Genomic DNA, 24,974 nt, shown 5'->3' on the forward strand with positions numbered 1-24,974 from the left:
GTTCGAGTGTTCGAACCGTATTGCGCAAGAAATGGTATGTAAACCCCGTATTTACATATCTGCCACTGTGCAGGAGAATCCGTATAGCTGTTCGAGTGTTCGAACCGTAATGCGCAAGAAATGGTACCGAAACCCCGTATTTACATATCTGCCACTGTGCAGGAGAATCCGTATAGGTGTTCGAGTGTTCGAACCGTAATGCGCAAGAAATGGTACCGAAACCCCGTATTTACATATCTGCCACTGTGCAGGAGAATCCGGATAGGTGTTCGAGTGTTCGAACCGTAATGCGCAAGAAATGGTACCGAAACCCCGTATTTACATATCTGCCACTGTGCAGGAGAATCCGTATAGGTGTTCGAGTGTTCGAACCGTAATGCGCAAGAAATGGTACCGAAACCCCGTATTTACATATCTGCCACTGTGCAGGAGAATCCGGATAGGTGTTCGAGTGTTCGAACCGTAATGCGCAAGAAATGGTACCGAAACCCCGTATTTACATATCTGCCACTGTGTACGAGAATCCGCATAGGTGTTCGAGTGTTCGAACCGTAATGCGCAAGAAATGGTATGTAAACCCCGTATTTACATATCTGCAACTGTGCAGGAGAATCAGCATAGGTGTTTGAGTGTTCGAACCGTAATGCGCAAGAAATGGTATGTAAACCCCGTATTTACATATCTGCCACTGTGCAGGAGAATCCGTATAGGTGTTCGAGTGTTCCAACCGTAATGCGAAAGAAATGGCACCGAAACCCCGTATTTACATATCTGCCACTGTGTAGGAGAATCCGTATAGGTGTTCGAGTGTTCGAACCGTAATGCGCAAGAAATGGTACCGAAATCCCGTATTTACATATCTGCCACTGTGCAGGAGAATCCGGATAGGTGTTCGAGTGTTTGAACCGTAATGCGAAAGAAATGGTACCGAAACCCCGTATTTACATATCTGCCACTGTGCAGGAGAATCTGCATAGGTGTTCGAGTGTTCGAACCGTATTGCGCAAGAAATGGTATGTAAACCCCGTATTTACATATCTGCCACTGTGCAGGAGAATCCGTATAGGTGTTCGAGTGTTCGAACCGTAATGCGCAAGAAATGGTACCGAAACCCCGTATTTACATATCTGCCACTGTGCTGGAGAATCCGTATAGGTGTTCGAGTGTTCGAACCGTAATGCGCAAGAAATGGTACCGAAACCCCGTATTTACATATCTGCCACTGTGCAGGAGAATCCGTAAAGGTGTTCGAGTGTTCGAACCGTAATGCGCAAGAAATGGTACCGAAACCCCGTATTTACATATCTGCCACTGTGCAGGAGAATCCGTATAGGTGTTCGAGTGTTCGAACCGTAATGCGCAAGAAATGGTACCGAAACCCCGTATTTACATATCTGCCACTGTGCAGGAGAATCCGTAAAGGTGTTCGAGTGTTCGAACCGTAATGCGCAAGAAATGGTACCGAAACCCCGTATTTACATATCTGCCACTGTGCAGGAGAATCCGGATAGGTATTCGAGTGTTCGAACCGTAATGCGCAAGAAATGGTACCGAAACCCCGTATTTACATATCTGCCACTGTGCAGGAGAATCCGCATAGGTGTTCGAGTGTTCGAACCGTATTGGGCAAGAAATGGTATGTAAACCCCGTATTTACATATCTGCCACAGTGCAGGGGAATCCGTACAGGTGTTCGAGTGTTCGAACCGTAATGCGCAAGAAATGGTATGGGACCCCGTATTTACATATCTGCCACTGCGCAGGAGAATCCGTAGAGGTGTTCGAGTGTTCGAACCGTAATGCGCAAGAAATGGTACGGAAACCCCGTATTTACATATCTGCCACTGTGCAGGAGAATCCGTTTAGGTGTTCGAGTGTTCGAACCGTAATGCGCAAGAAATGGTACCGAAACCCCGTATTTACATATCTGCCACTGTGCAGGAGAATCCGTTTAGGTGTTCGATTGTTCGAACCGTAATGCGCAAGAAATGGTACCGAAATCCCGTATTTACATATCTGCCACTGTGCAGGAGAATCCGGATAGGTGTTCGAGTGTTCGAACCGTAATGCGAAAGAAATAGTACCGAAACCCCGTATTTACATATCTGCCACTGTGCAGGAGAATCTGCATAGGTGTTCGAGTGTTCGAACCGTATTGCGCAAGAAATGGTATGTAAACCCCGTATTTACATATCTGCCACTGTGCAGGAGAATCCGTATAGGTGTTCGAGTGTTCGAACCGTAATGCGCAAGAAATGGTATGTAAACCCCGTATTTACATATCTGCCACTGTGCAGCAGAATCCGTATAGGTGTTCGAGTGTTCGAACCGTAATGCGCAAGAAATGGTACGGAAATCCCGTATTTACATATCTGCCACTGTGTAGGAGAATCCGTATAGCTGTTCGAGTGTTCGAACCGTAATGCGCAAGAAATGGTACCGAAACCCCGTATTTACATATCTGCCACTGTGTAGGAGAATCCGCATAGGTGTTCGAGTGTTCGAACCGTAATGCGCAAGAAATGGTATGTAAACCCCGTATTTACATATCTGCCACTGTGCAGTAGAATCCGTATAGGTGTTCGAGTGTTCGAACCGTAATGCGCAAGAAATGGTACGGAAACCCCGTATTTACATATCTGCCACTGTGCAGGAGAATCCGTATAGGTGTTCGAGTGTTCGAACCGTAATGCGCAAGAAATGGTACCGAAACCCCGTATTTACATATCTGCCACTGTGCAGGAGAATCCGGATAGGTGTTCGAGTGTTCGAACCGTAATGCGCAAGAAATGGTACGGAAACCCCGTATTTACATATCTGCCACTGTGTACGAGAATCCGCATAGGTGTTCGAGTGTTCGAACCGTAATGCGCAAGAAATGGTACCGAAACCCCTTATTTACATATCTGCCACTGTGCAGGAGAATCCGCATAGGTGTTCGAGTGTTCGAACCGTAATGCGCAAGAAATGGTATGTAAACCCCGTATTTACATATCTGCCACTGTGCAGGAGAATCCGTATAGGTGTTCGAGTGTTCCAACCGTAATGCGCAAGAAATGGTACCGAAACCCCGTATTTACATATCTGCCACTATGCAGGAGAATCCGTATAGGTGTTCGAGTGTTCGAACTGTAATGCGCAAGAAATGGTACCGAAACCCCGTATTTACATATCTGCCACTGTGCAGGAGAATCCGGATAGGTGTTCGAGTGTTCGAACCGTAATGCGCAAGAAATGGTACCGAAACCCCGTATTTACATATCTGCCACTGTGTACGAGAATCCGCATAGGTGTTCGAGTGTTCGAACCGTAATGCGAAAGAAATGGTATGTAAACCCCGTATTTACATATCTGCCACTGTGCAGCAGAATCCGTATAGGTGTTCGAGTGTTCGAACCGTAATGCGCAAGAAATGGTACCGAAACCCCGTATTTACATATCTGCCACTGTGCAGGAGAATCCGGATAGGTGTTTGAGTGTTCGAACCGTAATGCGCAAGAAATGGTACCGAAACCCCGTATTTACATATCTGCCACTGTGCAGGAGAATCCGCATAGGTGTTCGAGTGTTCGAACCGTATTGCGCAAGAAATGGTATGTAAACCCCGTATTTACATATCTGCCACTGTGCAGGAGAATCCGTATAGCTGTTCGAGTGTTCGAACCGTAATGCGCGAGAAATGGTACCGAAACCCCGTATTTACATATCTGCCACTGTGCAGGAGAATCCGTATAGGTGTTCGAGTGTTCGAACCGTAATGCGCAAGAAATGGTACCGAAACCCCGTATTTACATATCTGCCACTGTGCAGGAGAATCCGGATAGGTGTTCGAGTGTTCGAACCGTAATGCGCAAGAAATGGTACCGAAACCCCGTATTTACATATCTGCCACTGTGCAGGAGAATCCGTATAGGTGTTCGAGTGTTCGAACCGTAATGCGCAAGAAATGGTACCGAAACCCCGTATTTACATATCTGCCACTGTGCAGGAGAATCCGGATAGGTGTTCGAGTGTTCGAACCGTAATGCGCAAGAAATGGTACCGAAACCCCGTATTTACATATCTGCCACTATGTACGAGAATCCGCATAGGTGTTCGAGTGTTCGAACCGTAATGCGCAAGAAATGGTATGTAAACCCCGTATTTACATATCTGCAACTGTGCAGGAGAATCAGCATAGGTGTTTGAGTGTTCGAACCGTAATGCGCAAGAAATGGTAAGTAAACCCCGTATTAACATATCTGCCACTGTGCAGGAGAATCCGTATAGGTGTTCGAGTGTTCCAACCGTAATGCGAAAGAAATGGTACCGAAACCCCGTATTTACATATCTGCCACTGTGTAGGAGAATCCGTATAGGTGTTCGAGTGTTCGAACCGTAATGCGCAAGAAATGGTACCGAAATCCCGTATTTACATATCTGCCACTGTGCAGGAGAATCCGGATAGGTGTTCGAGTGTTCGAACCGTAATGCGAAAGAAATGGTACCGAAACCCCGTATTTACATATCTGCCACTGTGCAGGAGAATCTGCATAGGTGTTCGAGTGTTCGAACCGTATTGCGCAAGAAATGGTATGTAAACCCCGTATTTACATATCTGCCATTATGCAGGAGAATCCGTATAGGTGTTCGAGTGTTCGAACCGTAATGCGCAAGAAATGGTACCGAAACCCCGTATTTACATATCTGCCACTGTGCTGGAGAATCCGTATAGGTGTTTGAGTGTTCGAACCGTAATGCGCAAGAAATGGTACCGAAACCCCTTATTTACATATCTGCCACTGTGCAGGAGAATCCGCATAGGTGTTCGAGTGTTCGAACCGTAATGCGCAAGAAATGGTATGTAAACCCCGTATTTACATATCTGCCACTGTGCAGGAGAATCCGTATAGGTGTTCGAGTGTTCCAACCGTAATGCGCAAGAAATGGTACCGAAACCCCGTATTTACATATCTGCCACTGTGCAGGAGAATCCGTATAGGTGTTCGAGTGTTCGAACCGTAATGCGCAAGAAATGGTACCGAAACCCCGTATTTACATATCTGCCACTGTGCAGGAGAATCCGGATAGGTGTTCGAGTGTTCGAACCGTAATGCGCAAGAAATGGTACCGAAACCCCGTATTTACATATCTGCCACTGTGTACGAGAATCCGCATAGGTGTTCGAGTGTTCGAACCGTAATGCAAAAGAAATGGTATGTAAACCCCGTATTTACATATCTGCCACTGTGCAGCAGAATCCGTATAGGTGTTCGAGTGTTCGAACCGTAATGCGCAAGAAATGGTACCGAAACCCCGTATTTACATATCTGCCACTGTGCAGGAGAATCCGGATAGGTGTTTGAGTGTTCGAACCGTAATGCGCAAGAAATGGTACCGAAACCCCGTATTTACATATCTGCCACTGTGCAGGAGAATCCGCATAGGTGTTCGAGTGTTCGAACCGTATTGCGCAAGAAATGGTATGTAAACCCCGTATTTACATATCTGCCACTGTGCAGGAGAATCCGTATAGCTGTTCGAGTGTTCGAACCGTAATGCGCAAGAAATGGTACCGAAACCCCGTATTTACATATCTGCCACTGTGCAGGAGAATCCGTATAGGTGTTCGAGTGTTCGAACCGTAATGCGCAAGAAATTTTACCGAAACCCCGTATTTACATATCTGCCACTGTGCAGGAGAATCCGGATAGGTGTTCGAGTGTTCGAACCGTAATGCGCAAGAAATGGTACCGAAACCCCGTATTTACATATCTGCCACTGTGCAGGAGAATCCGTATAGGTGTTCGAGTGTTCGAACCGTAATGCGCAAGAAATGGTACCGAAACCCCGTATTTACATATCTGCCACTGTGCAGGAGAATCCGGATAGGTGTTCGAGTGTTCGAACCGTAATGCGCAAGAAATGGTACCGAAACCCCGTATTTACATATCTGCCACTGTGTACGATAATCCGCATAGGTGTTCGAGTGTTCGAACCGTAATGCGAAAGAAATGGTATGTAAACCCCGTATTTACATATCTGCAACTGTGGAGGAGAATCAGCATAGGTGTTTGAGTGTTCGAACCGTAATGCGCAAGAAATGGTATGTAAACCCCGTATTTACATATCTGCCACTGTGCAGGAGAATCCGTATAGGTGTTCGAGTGTTCCAACCGTAATGCGAAAGAAATGGTACCGAAACCCCGTATTTACATATCTGCCACTGTGTAGGAGAATCCGTATAGGTGTTCGAGTGTTCGAACCGTAATGCGCAAGAAATGGTACCGAAATCCCGTATTTACATATCTGCCACTGTGCAGGAGAATCCGGATAGGTGTTCGAGTGTTCGAACCGTAATGCGAAAGAAATGGTACCGAAACCCCGTATTTACATATCTGCCACTGTGCAGGAGAATCTGCATAGGTGTTCGAGTGTTCGAACCGTATTGCGCAAGAAATGGTATGTAAACCCCGTATTTACATATCTGCCACTGTGCAGGAGAATCCGTATAGGTGTTCGAGTGTTCGAACCGTAATGCGCAAGAAATGGTACCGAAACCCCATATTTACATATCTGCCACTGTGCTGGAGAATCCGTATAGGTGTTCGAGTGTTCGAACCGTAATGCGCAAGAAATGGTACCGAAACCCCGTATTTACATATCTGCCACTGTGCAGGAGAATCCGTAAAGGTGTTCGAGTGTTCGAACCGTAATGCGCAAGAAATGGTACCGAAACCCCGTATTTACATATCTGCCACTGTGCAGGAGAATCCGGATAGGTGTTCGAGTGTTCGAACCGTAATGCGCAAGAAATGGTACCGAAACCCCGTATTTACATATCTGCCACTGTGCAGGAGAATCCGCATAGGTGTTCGAGTGTTCGAACCGTATTGGGCAAGAAATGGTATGTAAACCCCGTATTTACATATCTGCCACAGTGCAGGGGAATCCGTACAGGTGTTCGAGTGTTCGAACCGTAATGCGCAAGAAATGGTATGGGACCCCGTATTTACATATCTGCCACTGCGCAGGAGAATCCGTAGAGGTGTTCGAGTGTTCGAACCGTAATGCGCAAGAAATGGTACGGAAACCCCGTATTTACATATCTGCCACTGTGCAGGAGAATCCGTTTAGGTGTTCGAGTGTTCGAACCGTAATGCGCAAGAAATGGTACCGAAACCCCGTATTTACATATCTGCCACTGTGCAGGAGAATCCGTTTAGGTGTTCGAGTGTTCGAACCGTAATGCGCAAGAAATGGTACCGAAATCCTGTATTTACATATCTGCCACTGTGCAGGAGAATCCGGATAGGTGTTCGACTGTTCGAACCGTAATGCGAAAGAAATAGTACCGAAACCCCGTATTTACATATCTGCCACTGTGCAGGAGAATCTGCATAGGTGTTCGAGTGTTCGAACCGTATTGCGCAAGAAATGGTATGTAAACCCCGTATTTACATATCTGCCACTGTGCAGGAGAATCCGTATAGGTGTTCGAGTGTTCGAACCGTAATGCGCAAGAAATGGTATGTAAACCCCGTATTTACATATCTGCCACTGTGCAGCAGAATCCGTATAGGTGTTCGAGTGTTCGAACCGTAATGCGCAAGAAATGGTACGGAAACCCCGTATTTACATATCTGCCACTGTGTAGGAGAATCCGTATAGCTGTTCGAGTGTTCGAACCGTAATGCGCAAGAAATGGTACCGAAACCCCGTATTTACATATCTGCCACTGTGTAGGAGAATCCGCATAGGTGTTCGAGTGTTCGAACCGTAATGCGCAAGAAATGGTATGTAAACCCCGTATTTACATATCTGCCACTGTGCAGGAGAATCCGTACAGGTGTTCGAGTGTTCGAACCGTAATGCGCAAGAAATGGTACGGAAACCCCGTATTTACATATCTTCCACTGTGCAGGAGAATCCGTATAGGTGTTCGAGTGTTCGAACCGTAATGCGCAAGAAATGGTACCGAAACCCCGTATTTACATATCTGCCACTGTGCAGGAGAATCCGGATAGGTGTTCGAGTGTTCGAACCGTAATGCGCAAGAAATGGTACGGAAACCCCGTATTTACATATCTGCCACTGTGTACGAGAATCCGCATAGGTGTTCGAGTGTTCGAACCGTAATGCGCAAGAAATGGTATGTAAACCCCGTATTTACATATCTGCAACTGTGCAGGAGAATCAGCATAGGTGTTCGAGTGTTCGAACCGTAATGCGCAAGAAATGGTATGTAAACCCCGTATTTACATATCTGCCACTGTGCAGGAGAATCCGTATAGGTGTTCGAGTGTTCCAACCGTAATGCGCAAGAAATGGTACCGAAACCCCGTATTTACATATCTGCCACTGTGTAGGAGAATCCGTATAGGTGTTCGAGTGCTCGAACCGTAATGCGCAAGAAATGGTACCGAAATCCCGTATTTACATATCTGCCACTGTGCAGGAGAATCCGGATAGGTGTTCGAGTGTTCGAACAGTAATGCGAAAGAAATGGTACCGAAACCCCGTATTTACATATCTGCCACTGTGCAGGAGAATCCGTATAGGTGTTCGAGTGTTCGAACCGTAATGCGCAAGAAATGGTATGGAAACCCCGTATTTACATATCTGCCACTGTGCAGGAGAATCCGTATAGGTGTTCGAGTGTTCGAACCGTAATGCGCAAGAAATGGTACGGAAACCCCGTATTTACATATCTGCCACTGTGTAGGAGAATCCGTATAGCTGTTCGAGTGTTCGAACCGTAATGCGCAAGAAATGGTACCGAAACCCCGTATTTACATATCTGCCACTGTGCTGGAGAATCCGCATAGGTGTTCGAGTGTTCGAACCGTAATGCGCAAGAAATGGTAGGTAAACCCCGTATTTACATATCTGCCACTGTGCAAGAGAATCCGCATAGGTATTCGAGTGTTCGAACCGTAATGCGCAAGAAATGGTATGTAAACCCCGTATTTACATATCTGCCACTGTGCAGGAGAATCCGTATAGGTGTTCGAGTGTTCCAACCGTAATGCGCAAGAAATGGTACCGAAACCCCGTATTTACATATCTGCCACTGTGCAGGAGAATCCGTATAGGTGTTCGAGTGTTCGAACCGTAATGCGCAAGAAATGGTACCGAAACCCCGTATTTACATATCTGCCACTGTGCAGGAGAATCCGGATAGGTGTTTGAGTGTTCGAACCGTAATGCGCAAGAAATGGTACCGAAACCCCGTATTTACATATCTGCCACTGTGCAGGAGAATCCGCATAGGTGTTCGAGTGTTCGAACCGTATTGCGCAAGAAATGGTATGTAAACCCCGTATTTACATATCTGCCACTGTGCAGGAGAATCCGTATAGGAGTTCGAGTGTTCGAACCGTAATGCGCAAGAAATGGTATGGAAACCCCGTATTTACATATCTGCCACTGTGCAGGAGAATCCGTAAAGGTGTTCGAGTGTTCGAACCGTAATGCGCAAGAAATGGTACCGATACCCCGTATTTACATATCTGCCACTGTGCAGGAGAATCCGGATAGGTGTTTGAGTTTTCGAACCGTAATGCGCAAGAAATGGTACCGAAACCCCTTATTTACATATCTGCCACTGTGCAGGAGAATCCGCATAGGTGTTCGAGTGTTCGAACCGTAATGCGCAAGAAATGGTATGTAAACCCCGTATTTACATATCTGCCACTGTGCAGGAGAATCCGTATAGGTGTTCGAGTGTTCCAACCGTAATGCGCAAGAAATGGTACCGAAACCCCGTATTTACATATCTGCCACTGTGCAGGAGAATCCGTATAGGTGTTCGAGTGTTCGAACCGTAATGCGCAAGAAATGGTACCGAAACCCCGTATTTACATATCTGCCACTGTGTAGGAGAATCCGGATAGGTGTTCGAGTGTTCGAACCGTAATGCGCAAGAAATGGTACCGAAACCCCGTATTTACATATCTGCCACTGTGTACGAGAATCCGCATAGGTGTTCGAGTGTTCGAACCGTAATGCGCAAGAAATGGTATGTAAACCCCGTATTTACATATCTGCAACTGTGCAGGAGAATCAGCATAGGTGTTTGAGTGTTCGAACCGTAATGCGCAAGAAATGGTATGTAAACCCCGTATTTACATATCTGCCACTGTGTAGGAGAATCCGTATAGGTGTTCGAGTGTTCCAACCGTAATGCGCAAGAAATGGTATGTAAACCCCGTATTTTCATATCTGGCACTGTGCAGGAGAATCCGTATATGTGTTCGAGTGTTCGAACCGTAATGCGCAAGAAATGGTACGGAAACCCCGTATTTACATATCTGCCACTGTGCAGGAGAATCCGCATAGGTGTTCGAGTGTTCGAACCGTAATGCGCAAGAAATGGTATGTAAACCCCGTATTTACATATCTGCCACTGTGCAGGAGAACCCGCATAGGTGTTCGAGTGTTCGAACCGTAATGCGCAAGAAATGGTATGTAAACCCCGTATTTACATATCTGCCACTGTGTAGGAGTATCCGTATAGGTGTTCGAGTGTTTCAACCGTAATGCGCAAGAAATGGTACCGAAACCCCGTATTTACATATCTGCCACTGTGCAGGAGAATCCGTATAGGTGTTCGAGTGTTCGAACCGTAATGCGCAAGAAATGGTACCGAAACCCCGTATTTACATATCTGCCACTGTGCAGGAGAATCCGGATAGGTGTTCGAGTGTTCGAACCGTAATGCGCAAGAAATGGTACCGAAACCCCGTATTTACATATCTGCCACTGTGTACGAGAATCCGCATAGGTGTTCGAGTGTTCGAACCGTAATGCGCAAGAAATGGTATGTAAACCCCGTATTTACATATCTGCCACTGTGCAGGAGAATCCGTATAGGTGTTCGAGTGTTCCAACCGTAATGCGCAAGAAATGGTACCGAAACCCCGTATTTACATATCTGCCACTGTGTAGGAGAATCCGTATAGGTGTTCGAGTGTTCGAACCGTAATGCGCAAGAAATGGTACCGAAATCCCGTATTTACATATCTGCCACTGTGCAGGAGAATCCAGATAGGTGTTCGAGTGTTCGAACCGTAATGCGAAAGAAATGGTACCGAAACCCCGTATTTACATATCTGCCACTGTGCAGGAGAATCTGCATAGGTGTTCGAGTGTTCGAACCGTATTGCGCAAGAAATGGTATGTAAACCCCGTATTTACATATCTGCCACTGTGCAGGAGAATCCGTATAGGTGTTCGAGTGTTCGAACCGTAATGCGCAAGAAATGGTACCGAAACCCCGTATTTACATATCTGCCACTGTGCTGGAGAATCCGTATAGGTGTTCGAGTGTCCGAACCGTAATGCGCAAGAAATGGTACCGAAACCCCGTATTTACATATCTGCCACTGTGCAGGAGAATCCGTAAAGGTGTTCGAGTGTTCGAACCGTAATGCGCAAGAAATGGTACCGAAACCCCGTATTTACATATCTGCCCCTGTGCAGGAGAATCCGGATAGGTGTTCGAGTGTTCGAACCGTAATGCGCAGGAAATGGTACCGAAACCCCGTATTTACATATCTGCCACTGTGCAGGAGAATCCGCATAGGTGTTCGAGTGTTCGAACCGTATTGGGCAAGAAATGGTATGTAAACCCCGTATTTACATATCTGCCACAGTGCAGGAGAATCCCTATAGGTGTTCGAGTGTTCGAACCGTAATGCGCAAAAAATGGTACCGAAACCCCGTATTTACATATCTGCCACTGTGCAGGAGAATCCGCATAGGTGTTCGAGTGTTCGAACCGTAATGCGCAAGAAATGGTATGGAAACCCCGTCTTTACATATCTGCCACTGTGCAGGAGAATCCGTATAGGTGTTCGAGTGTTCGAACCGTAATGCGCAAGAAATGGTACGGAAACCCCGTATTTACATATCTGCCACTGTGCAGGAGAATCCGTATAGGTGTTCGAGTGTTCGAACCGTAATGCGCAAGAAATGGTACCGAAACCCCGTATTTACATATCTGCCACTGTGCAGGAGAATCCGCATAGGTGTTCGAGTGTTCGAACCGTATTGCGCAAGAAATCGTATGTAAACCCCGTATTTACATATCTGCCACTGTGCAGGAGAATCCGTATAGGTGTTCAAGTGTTCGAACCGTAATGCGCAAGAAATGGTATGGAAACCCCGTATTTACATATCTGCCACTGCGCAGGAGAATCCGTAGAGGTGTTCGTGTGTTCGAACCGTAATGGGCAAGAAATGGTACGGAAACCCCGTATTTACATATCTGCCACTGTGCAGGAGAATCCGTATAGGTGTTCGAGTGTTCGAACCGTTACGCGCAAGAAATGGTACCGAAACCCCGTATTTACATATCTGCCACTGTGCAGGAGAATCCGTATAGGTGTTCGAGTGTTCGAACCGTAATGCGCAAGAAATGGTATGTAAACCCCGCATTTACATATCTGCCACTGTGCAGGAGAATCAGCATAGGTGTTCGCGTGTTCGAACCGTAATGCGCAAGAAATGGTACCGAAACCCCGTATTTACATATCTGCCACTGTGCAGGAGAATCCGTATAGGTGTTCGAGTGTTCGAACCGTAATGCGCAAGAAATGGTACCGAAACCCCGTATTTACATATCTGCCACTGTGCAGGAGAATCCGTATAGGTGTTCGAGTGTTCGAAACGTAATGCGCAAGAAATGGTATGTAGACCCCGTATTTACATATCTGCCACTGTGCAGGAGAATCAGCATAGGTGTTCGAGTGTTCGAACCGTAATGCGCAAGAAATGGTACGGAAACCCCGTATTTACATATCTGCCACAGTGCAGGAGAATCCGTATAGGTGTTCGTGTGTTCGAACCGTAATGCGCAAGAAATGGTACCGAAACCCCGTATTTACATATCTGCCACTGTGCAGGAGAATCCGCATAGGTGTTCGAGTGTTCGAACCGTATTGCGCAAGAAATGGTACCGAAACCCCGTATTTACATATCTGCCACTGTGCAGGAGAATCCGTATAGGTGTTCGAGTGTTCGAACCGTAATGCGCAAGAAATGGTATGTAAACCCCGCATTTACATATCTGCCACTGTGCAGGAGAATCAGCATAGGTGTTCGAGTGTTCGAACCGTAATGCGCAAGAAATGGTATGTAAACCCCGTATTTACATATCTGCCACTGTGCAGGAGAATCAGCATAGGTGTTCGAGTGTTCGAACCGTAATGCGCAAGAAATGGTAGGTAAACCCCGTATTTACATATCTGCCACTGTGCAGGAGAATCCGTATATGTGTTCGAGTGTTCGAACCGTAATGCGCAAGAAATGGTACGGAAACCCCGTATTTACATATCTGCCACTGTGCAGGAGAATCCGCATAGGTGTTCGAGTGTTCGAACCGTAATGCGCAAGAAATGGTATGTAAACCCCGTATTTACATATCTGCCACTGTGCAGGAGAATCCGCATAGGTGTTCGAGTGTTCGAACCGGAATGCGCAAGAAATGGTATGTAAACCCCGTATTTACATATCTGCCACTGTGCAGCAGAATCCGTATAGGTGTTCGAGTGTTCGAACCGTAATGCGCAAGAAATGGTACGGAAACCCCGTATTTACATATCTGCCACTGTGTAGGAGAATCCGTATAGCTGTTCGAGTGTTCGAACCGTAATGCGCAAGAAATGGTACCGAAACCCCGTATTTACATATCTGCCACTGTGTAGGAGAATCCGCATAGGTGTTCGAGTGTTCGAACCGTAATGCGCAAGAAATGGTATGTAAACCCCGTATTTACATATCTGCTACTGTGCAGGAGAATCCGTATAGGTGTTCGAGTGTTCGAACCGTAATGCGCAAGAAATGGTACGGAAACCCCGTATTTACATATCTGCCACTGTGCAGGAGAATCCGTATAGGTGTTCGAGTGTTCGAACCGTAATGCGCAAGAAATGGTACCGAAACCCCGTATTTACATATCTGCCACTGTGCAGGAGAATCCGGATAGGTGTTCGAGTGTTCGAACCGTAATGCGCAAGAAATGGTACGGAAACCCCGTATTTACATATCTGCCACTGTGTACGAGAATCCGCATAGGTGTTCGAGTGTTCGAACCGTAATGCGCAAGAAATGGTATGTAAACCCCGTATTTACATATCTGCAACTGTGCAGGAGAATCAGCATAGGTGTTCGAGTGTTCGAACCGTAATGCGCAAGAAATGGTATGTAAACCCCGTATTTACATATCTGCCACTGTGCAGGAGAATCCGTATAGGTGTTCGAGTGTTCCAACCGTAATGCGCAAGAAATGGTACCGAAACCCCGTATTTACATATCTGCCACTGTGTAGGAGAATCCGTATAGGTGTTCGAGTGTTCGAACCGTAATGCGCAAGAAATGGTACCGAAATCCCGTATTTACATATCTGCCACTGTGCAGGAGAATCCGGATAGGTGTTCGAGTGTTCGAACCGTAATGCGAAAGAAATGGTACCGAAACCCCGTATTTACATATCTGCCACTGTGCAGGAGAATCCGTATAGGTGTTCGAGTGTTCGAACCGTAATGCGCAAGAAATGGTATGGAAACCCCGTATTTACATATCTGCCACTGTGCAGGAGAATCCGTATAGGTGTTCGAGTGTTCGAACCGTAATGCGCAAGAAATGGTACGGAAACCCCGTATTTACATATCTGCCACTGTGTAGGAGAATCCGTATAGCTGTTCGAGTGTTCGAACCGTAATGCGCAAGAAATGGTACCGAAACCCCGTATTTACATATCTGCCACTGTGCAGGAGAATCCGCATAGGTGTTCGAGTGTTCGAACCGTAATGCGCAAGAAATGGTAGGTAAACCCCGTATTTACATATCTGCCACTGTGCAAGAGAATCCGCATAGGTATTCGAGTGTTCGAACCGTAATGCGCAAGAAATGGTATGTAAACCCCGTATTTACATATCTGCCACTGTGCAGGAGAATCCGTATAGGTGTTCGAGTGTTCCAACCGTAATGCGCAAGAAATGGTACCGAAACCCCGTATTTACATATCTGCCACTGTGCAGGAGAATCCGTATAGGTGTTCGAGTGTTCGAACCGTAATGCGCAAGAAATGGTACCGAAACCCCGTATTTACATATCTGCCACTGTGCAGGAGAATCCGGATAGGTGTTTGAGTGTTCGAACCGTAATGCGCAAGAAATGGTACCGAAACCCCGTATTTACATATCTGCCACTGTGCAGGAGAATCCGCATAGGTGTTCGAGTGTTCGAACCGTATTGCGCAAGAAATGGTATGTAAACCCCGTATTTACATATCTGCCACTGTGCAGGAGAATCCGTATAGGAGTTCGAGTGTTCGAACCGTAATGCGCAAGAAATGGTATGGAAACCCCGTATTTACATATCTGCCACTGTGCAGGAGAATCCGTAAAGGTGTTCGAGTGTTCGAACCGTAATGCGCAAGAAATGGTACCGATACCCCGTATTTACATATCTGCCACTGTGCAGGAGAATCCGGATAGGTGTTTGAGTGTTCGAACCGTAATGCGCAAGAAATGGTACCGAAACCCCTTATTTACATATCTGCCACTGTGCAGGAGAATCCGCATAGGTGTTCGAGTGTTCGAACCGTAATGCGCAAGAAATGGTATGTAAACCCCGTATTTACATATCTGCCACTGTGCAGGAGAATCCGTATAGGTGTTCGAGTGTTCCAACCGTAATGCGCAAGAAATGGTACCGAAACCCCGTATTTACATATCTGCCACTGTGCAGGAGAATCCGTATAGGTGTTCGAGTGTTCGAACCGTAATGCGCAAGAAATGGTACCGAAACCCCGTATTTACATATCTGCCACTGTGCAGGAGAATCCGGATAGGTGTTCGAGTGTTCGAACCGTAATGCGCAAGAAATGGTACCGAAACCCCGTATTTACATATCTGCCACTGTGTACGAGAATCCGCATAGGTGTTCGAGTGTTCGAACCGTAATGCGCAAGAAATGGTATGTAAACCCCGTATTTACATATCTGCAACTGTGCAGGAGAATCAGCATAGGTGTTTGAGTGTTCGAACCGTAATGCGCAAGAAATGGTATGTAAACCCCGTATTTACATATCTGCCACTGTGTAGGAGAATCCGTATAGGTGTTCGAGTGTTCCAACCGTAATGCGCAAGAAATGGTATGTAAACCCCGTATTTTCATATCTGGCACTGTGCAGGAGAATCCGTATATGTGTTCGAGTGTTCGAACCGTAATGCGCAAGAAATGGTACGGAAACCCCGTATTTACATATCTGCCACTATGCAGGAGAATCCGCATAGGTGTTCGAGTGTTCGAACCGTAATGCGCAAGAAATGGTATGTAAACCCCGTATTTACATATCTGCCACTGTGCAGGAGAATCCGCATAGGTGTTCGAGTGTTCGAACCGTAATGCGCAAGAAATGGTATGTAAACCCCGTATTTACATATCTGCCACTGTGCAGGAGTATCTGTATAGGTGTTCGAGTGTTCCAACCGTAATGCGCAAGAAATGGTACCGAAACCCCGTATTTACATATCTGCCACTGTGCAGGAGAATCCGTATAGGTGTTCGAGTGTTCGAACCGTAATGCGCAAGAAATGGTACCGAAACCCCGTATTTACATATCTGCCACTGTGCAGGAGAATCCGGATAGGTGTTCGAGTGTTCGAACCGTAATGCGCAAGAAATGGTACCGAAACCCCGTATTTACATATCTGCCACTGTGTACGAGAATCCGCATAGGTGTTCGAGTGTTCGAACCGTAATGCGCAAGAAATGGTATGTAAACCCCGTATTTACATATCTGCCACTGTGCAGGAGAATCCGTATAGGTGTTCGAGTGTTCGAACCGTAATGCGCAAGAAATGGTACCGAAACCCCGTATTTACATATCTGCCACTGTGCTGGAGAATCCGTATAGGTGTTCGAGTGTCCGAACCGTAATGCGCAAGAAATGGTACCGAAACCCCGTATTTACATATCTGCCACTGTGTAGGAGAATCCGTATAGGTGTTCGAGTGTTCGAACCGTAATGCGCAAGAAATGGTACCGAAATCCCGTATTTACATATCTGCCACTGTGCAGGAGAATCCGGATAGGTGTTCGAGTGTTCGAACCGTAATGCGAAAGAAATGGTACCGAAACCCCGTATTTACATATCTGCCACTGTGCAGGAGAATCTGCATAGGTGTTCGAGTGTTCGAACCGTATTGCGCAAGAAATGGTATGTAAACCCCGTATTTACATATCTGCCACTGTGCAGGAGAATCCGTATAGGTGTTCGAGTGTTCGAACCGTAATGCGCAAGAAATGGTACCGAAACCCCGTATTTACATATCTGCCACTGTGCTGGAGAATCCGTATAGGTGTTCGAGTGTCCGAACCGTAATGCGCAAGAAATGGTACCGAAACCCCGTATTTACATATCTGCCACTGTGCAGGAGAATCCGTAAAGGTGTTCGAGTGTTCGAACCGTAATGCGCAAGAAATGGTACCGAAACCCCGTATTTACATATCTGCCCCTGTGCAGGAGAATCCGGATAGGTGTTCGAGTGTTCGAACCGTAATGCGCAGGAAATGGTACCGAAACCCCGTATTTACATATCTGCCACTGTGCAGGAGAATCCGCATAGGTGTTCGAGTGTTCGAACCGTATTGGGCAAGAAATGGTATGTAAACCCCGTATTTACATATCTGCCACAGTGCAGGAGAATCCCTATAGGTGTTCGAGTGTTCGAACCGTAATGCGCAAAAAATGGTACGGAAACCCCGTATTTACATATCTGCCACCGTGGAGGAGAATCCGCATAGGTGTTCGAGTGTTCGAACCGTAATGCGCAAGAAATGGTATGTAAACCCCGTATTTACATATCTGCCACTGTGCAGGAGAATCCGCATAGGTGTTCGAGTGTTCGAACCGTAATCCGCAAGAAATGGTATGTAAACCCCATATTTGCATATCTGCCACTGTGCAGGAGAATCCGTATAGGTGTTCGAGTGTTCCAACCGTAATGCGCAAGAAATGGTACCGAAACCCCGTATTTACATATCTGCCACTGTGCAGGAGAATCCGTATAGGTGTTCGAGTGTTCGAACCGTAATGCGCAAGAAATGGTACCGAAACCCCGTATTTACATATCTGCCACTGTGTAGGAGAATCCGCATAGGTGTTCGAGTGTTCGAACCGTAATGCGCAAGAAATGGTATGTAAACCCCGTATTTACATATCTGCCACTGTGCAGGAGAATCCGTATAGGTGTTCGAGTGTTCGAACCGTAATGCGCAAGAAATGGTACCGAAACCCCGTATTTACATATCTGCCACAGTGCAGGAGAATCCGCATGGGTGTTCGAGTGTTCGAACCGTAATGCGCAAGAAATGGTAGGTAAACCCCGTATTTACATATCTGCCACTGTGCAGGAGAATCCGCATAGGTGTTCGAGTGTTCGAACCGTAATGCGCAAGAAATGGTACGGAAACCCCGTATTTACATATCTGCCACTGTGCAGGAGAATCCGCATAGGTGTTCGAGTGTTCCAACCGTAATGCGCAAGAAATGGTACCGAAACCCCGTATTTACATATCTGCTACTGTGCAGGAGAATCCGTATAGGGGTTCGAGTGATCGAACAGTAATGCGCAAGAAATGGTACCGAAACCCCGTATTTACATATCTGCCACTGTGCAGGAGAATCCGGATAGGTGTTTGAGTGTTCGAACCGTAATGCGCAAGAAATGGTACCGAAACCCCGTATTTACATATCTGCCACAGTGCAGGAGAATCCGCATGGGTGTTCGAGTGTTCGAACCGTAATGCGCAAGAAATGGTAGGTAAACCCCGTATTTACATATCTGCCACTGTGCAGGAGAATCCGCATAGGTGTTCGAGTGTTCGAACCGTAATGCGCAAGAAATGGTACGGAAACCCCGTATTTACATATCTGCCACTGTGCAGGAGAATCCGCATAGGTGTTCGAGTGTTCCAACCGTAATGCGCAAGAAATGGTACCGAAACCCCGTATTTACATATCTGCTACTGTGCAGGAGAATCCGTATAGGTGTTCGAGTGATCGAACAGTAATGCGCAAGAAATGGTACCGAAACCCCGTATTTACATATCTGCCACTGTGCAGGAGAATCCGGATAGGTGTTTGAGTGTTCGAACCGTAATGCGCAAGAAATGGTACCGAAACCCCGTATTTACATATCTGCCACTGTGCAGGAGAATCCGCATAGGTGTTCGAGTGTTCGAACCGTATTGCGCAAGAAATGGTATGTAAACCCCGTATTTACATATCTGCCACTGTGCAGGAGAATCCGTATAGGTGTTCGAGTGTTCGAACCGTAATGCGCAAGAAATGGTATGGAAACCCCGTATTTACATATCTGCCACTGCGCAGGAGAATCCGTATAGGTGTTCGAGTGTTCGAACCGTAATGCGCAAGAAATGGTACGGAAACCCCGTATTTACATATCTGCCATTGTGTAGGAGAATCCGTATAGCTTTTCGAGTGTTCGAACCGTAATGCGCAAGAAATGGTATGGAAACCCCGTATTTACATATCTGCCACTGCGCAGGAGAATCCGTATAGGTGTTCGAGTGTTCGAACCGTAATGCGCAAGAAATGGTACGGAAACCCCGTATTTACATATCTGCCACTGTGTAGGAGAATCCGTATAGCTGTTCGAGTGTTCGAACCGTAATGCGCAAGAAATGGTACCGAAACCCCGTATTTACATATCTGCCACTGTGCAGGAGAATCCGGATAGGTGTTTGAGTGTTCGAACCGTAATGCGCAAGAAATGGTACCGAAACCCCGTATTTACATATCTGCCACTGTGCAGGAGAATCCGCATGGGTGTTCGAGTGTTCGAACCGTATTGCGCAAGAAATGGTATGTAAACCCCGTATTTACATATCTGCCACTGTGCAGGAGAATCCGTATAGGTGTTCGAGTGTTCGAACCGTAATGCGCAAGAAATGGTATGGAAACCCCGTATTTACATATCTGCCACTGCGCAGGAGAATCCGTATAGGTGTTCGAGTGTTCGAACCGTAATGCGCAAGAAATGGTACGGAAACCCCGTATTTACATATCTGCCACTGTGTAGGAGAATCCGTATAGCTGTTCGAGTGTTCGAACCGTAATGCGCAAGAAATGGTACCGAAACCCCGTATTTACATATCTGCCACTGTGTAGGAGAATCCGCATAGGTGTTCGAGTGTTCGAACCGTAATGCGCAAGAAATGGTATGTAAACCCCGTATTTACATATCTGCCACTTTGCAGGAGAATCCGTATATGTGTTCGAGTGTTCGAACCGTAATGCGCAAGAAATGGTACGGAAACCCCGTATTTACATATCTGCCACTGTGCAGGAGAATCCGCATAGGTGTTCGAGTGTTCGAACCGTAATGCGCAAGAAATGGTATGTAAACCCCGTATTTACATATCTGCCACTGTGTAGGAGAATCCGCATAGGTGTTCGAGTGTTCGAACCGTAATGCGCAAGAAATGGTACCGAAACCCCGTATTTACATATCTGCCACTGTGTAGGAGAATCCGCATAGGTGTTCGAGTGTTCGAACCGTATTGCGCATGAAATGGTATGTAAACCCCGTATTTACATATCTGCCACTGTGTAGGAGAATCCGTATAGGTGTTCGAGTGTTCGAACCGTAATGCGCAAGAAATGGTATGTAAACCTCGTATTTACATATCTGCCACTGTGCAGGAGAATCCGTATAGGTGTTCGAGTGTTCCAACCGTAATGCGCAAGAAATGGTACCGAAACCCCGTATTTACATATCTGCCACTGTGCAGGAGAATCCGGATAATTGTTTGAGTGTTCGAACCGTAATGCGCAAGAAATGGTACCGAAACCCCGTATTTACATATCTGCCACTGTGCAGGAGAATCCGCATAGGTGTTCGAGTGTTCGAACCGTATTGCGCAAGAAATGGTATGTAAACCCCGTATTTACATATCTGCCACTATGCAGGAGAATCCGTATAGGTGTTCGAGTGTTCGAACTGTAATGCGCAAGAAATGGTATGGAAACCCCGTATTTACATATCTGCCACTGTGCAGGAGAATCCGCATAGGTGTTCGAGTGTTCGAACCGTAATGCGCAAGAAATGGTATGGAAACCCCGTATTTACATATCTGCCACTGTGCAGGAGAATCCGCATAGGTGTTCGAGTGTTCGAACCGTAATGCGCAAGAAATGGTATGTAAACCCCGTATTTACATATCTGCCACTGTGCAGGAGAATCCGTATAGGTGTTCGAGTGTTCGAACCGTAATGCGCAAGAAATGGTACCGAAACCCCGTATTTACATATCTGCCACTCTGCAGGAGAATCCGCATAGGTGTTCGAGTGTTCGAACCGTAATGCGCAAGAAATGGTAGGTAAACCCCGTATTTACATATCTGCCACTCTGCAGGAGAATCCGCATAGGTGTTCGAGTGTTCGAACCGTAATGCGCAAGAAATGGTAGGTAAACCCCGTATTTACATATCTGCCACTCTGCAGGAGAATCCGCATAGGTGTTCGAGTGTTCGAACCGTAATGCGCAAGAAATGGTACGGAGACCCCGTATTTACATATCTGCCACTGTGCAGGAGAATCCGCATAGGTGTTCGAGTGTTCCAACCGTAATGCGCAACAAATGGTACCGAAACCCCGTATTTACATATCTGCTACTGTGCAGGAGAATCCGTATAGGTGTTCGAGTGTTCGAACCGTAATGCGCAAGAAATGGTATGTAAACCCCGTATTTTCATATCTGCCACTGTGCAGGAGTATCCGTATAGGTGTTCGAGTGTTCCAACCGTAATGCGCAAGAAATGGTACCGAAACCCCGTATTTACATATCTGCCACTGTGTAGGAGAATCCGTATAGGTGTTCGAGTGTTCGAACCGTAATGCGCAAGAAATGGTACCGAAACCCCGTATTTACATATCTGCCACTGTGCAGGAGAATCCGGATAGGTGTTCGAGTGTTCGAACCGTAATGCGCAAGAAATGGTACCGAAACCCCGTATTTACATATCTGCCACTGTGTACGAGAATCCGCATAGGTGTTCGAGTGTTCGAACCGTAATGCGCAAGAAATGGTATGTAAACCCCGTATTTACATATCTGCCACTGTGCAGGAGAATCCGTATAGGTGTTCGAGTGTTCGAACCGTAATGCGCAAGAAATGGTACCGAAACCCCGTATTTACATATCTGCCACTGTGCTGGAGAATCCGTATAGGTGTTCGAGTGTCCGAACCGTAATGCGCAAGAAATGGTACCGAAACCCCGTATTTACATATCTGCCACTGTGTAGGAGAATCCGTATAGGTGTTCGAGTGTTCGAACCGTAATGCGCAAGAAATGGTACCGAAATCCCGTATTTACATATCTGCCACTGTGCAGGAGAATCCGGATAGGTGTTCGAGTGTTCGAACCGTAATGCGAAAGAAATGGTACCGAAACCCCGTATTTACATATCTGCCACTGTGCAGGAGAATCTGCATAGGTGTTCGAGTGTTCGAACCGTATTGCGCAAGAAATGGTATGTAAACCCCGTATTTACATATCTGCCACTGTGCAGGAGAATCCGTATAGGTGTTCGAGTGTTCGAACCGTAATGCGCAAGAAATGGTACCGAAACCCCGTATTTACATATCTGCCACTGTGCTGGAGAATCCGTATAGGTGTTCGAGTGTCCGAACCGTAATGCGCAAGAAATGGTACCGAAACCCCGTATTTACATATCTGCCACTGTGCAGGAGAATCCGTAAAGGTGTTCGAGTGTTCGAACCGTAATGCGCAAGAAATGGTACCGAAACCCCGTATTTACATATCTGCCCCTGTGCAGGAGAATCCGGATAGGTGTTCGAGTGTTCGAACCGTAATGCGCAGGAAATGGTACCGAAACCCCGTATTTACATATCTGCCACTGTGCAGGAGAATCCGCATAGGTGTTCGAGTGTTCGAACCGTATTGGGCAAGAAATGGTATGTAAACCCCGTATTTACATATCTGCCACAGTGCAGGAGAATCCCTATAGGTGTTCGAGTGTTCGAACCGTAATGCGCAAAAAATGGTACGGAAACCCCGTATTTACATATCTGCCACCGTGGAGGAGAATCCGCATAGGTGTTCGAGTGTTCGAACCGTAATGCGCAAGAAATGGTATGTAAACCCCGTATTTACATATCTGCCACTGTGCAGGAGAATCCGCATAGGTGTTCGAGTGTTCGAACCGTAATCCGCAAGAAATGGTATGTAAACCCCATATTTGCATATCTGCCACTGTGCAGGAGAATCCGTATAGGTGTTCGAGTGTTCCAACCGTAATGCGCAAGAAATGGTACCGAAACCCCGTATTTACATATCTGCCACTGTGCAGGAGAATCCGTATAGGTGTTCGAGTGTTCGAACCGTAATGCGCAAGAAATGGTACCGAAACCCCGTATTTACATATCTGCCACTGTGTAGGAGAATCCGCATAGGTGTTCGAGTGTTCGAACCGTAATGCGCAAGAAATGGTATGTAAACCCCGTATTTACATATCTGCCACTGTGCAGGAGAATCCGTATAGGTGTTCGAGTGTTCGAACCGTAATGCGCAAGAAATGGTACCGAAACCCCGTATTTACATATCTGCCACAGTGCAGGAGAATCCGCATGGGTGTTCGAGTGTTCGAACCGTAATGCGCAAGAAATGGTAGGTAAACCCCGTATTTACATATCTGCCACTGTGCAGGAGAATCCGCATAGGTGTTCGAGTGTTCGAACCGTAATGCGCAAGAAATGGTACGGAAACCCCGTATTTACATATCTGCCACTGTGCAGGAGAATCCGCATAGGTGTTCGAGTGTTCCAACCGTAATGCGCAAGAAATGGTACCGAAACCCCGTATTTACATATCTGCTACTGTGCAGGAGAATCCGTATAGGTGTTCGAGTGATCGAACAGTAATGCGCAAGAAATGGTACCGAAACCCCGTATTTACATATCTGCCACTGTGCAGGAGAATCCGGATAGGTGTTTGAGTGTTCGAACCGTAATGCGCAAGAAATGGTACCGAAACCCCGTATTTACATATCTGCCACTGTGCAGGAGAATCCGCATAGGTGTTCGAGTGTTCGAACCGTATTGCGCAAGAAATGGTATGTAAACCCCGTATTTACATATCTGCCACTGTGCAGGAGAATCCGTATAGGTGTTCGAGTGTTCGAACCGTAATGCGCAAGAAATGGTATGGAAACCCCGTATTTACATATCTGCCACTGCGCAGGAGAATCCGTATAGGTGTTCGAGTGTTCGAACCGTAATGCGCAAGAAATGGTACGGAAACCCCGTATTTACATATCTGCCATTGTGTAGGAGAATCCGTATAGCTTTTCGAGTGTTCGAACCGTAATGCGCAAGAAATGGTATGGAAACCCCGTATTTACATATCTGCCACTGCGCAGGAGAATCCGTATAGGTGTTCGAGTGTTCGAACCGTAATGCGCAAGAAATGGTACGGAAACCCCGTATTTACATATCTGCCACTGTGTAGGAGAATCCGTATAGCTGTTCGAGTGTTCGAACCGTAATGCGCAAGAAATGGTACCGAAACCCCGTATTTACATATCTGCCACTGTGCAGGAGAATCCGGATAGGTGTTTGAGTGTTCGAACCGTAATGCGCAAGAAATGGTACCGAAACCCCGTATTTACATATCTGCCACTGTGCAGGAGAATCCGCATGGGTGTTCGAGTGTTCGAACCGTATTGCGCAAGAAATGGTATGTAAACCCCGTATTTACATATCTGCCACTGTGCAGGAGAATCCGTATAGGTGTTCGAGTGTTCGAACCGTAATGCGCAAGAAATGGTATGGAAACCCCGTATTTACATATCTGCCACTGCGCAGGAGAATCCGTATAGGTGTTCGAGTGTTCGAACCGTAATGCGCAAGAAATGGTACGGAAACCCCGTATTTACA

Source organism: Camellia sinensis, chromosome 11 (genome assembly GCF_055761805.1).
Source record: "Camellia sinensis isolate YWXY chromosome 11, ASM5576180v1, whole genome shotgun sequence".
NCBI classification, from domain to species: Eukaryota; Viridiplantae; Streptophyta; class Magnoliopsida; order Ericales; family Theaceae; genus Camellia; species Camellia sinensis.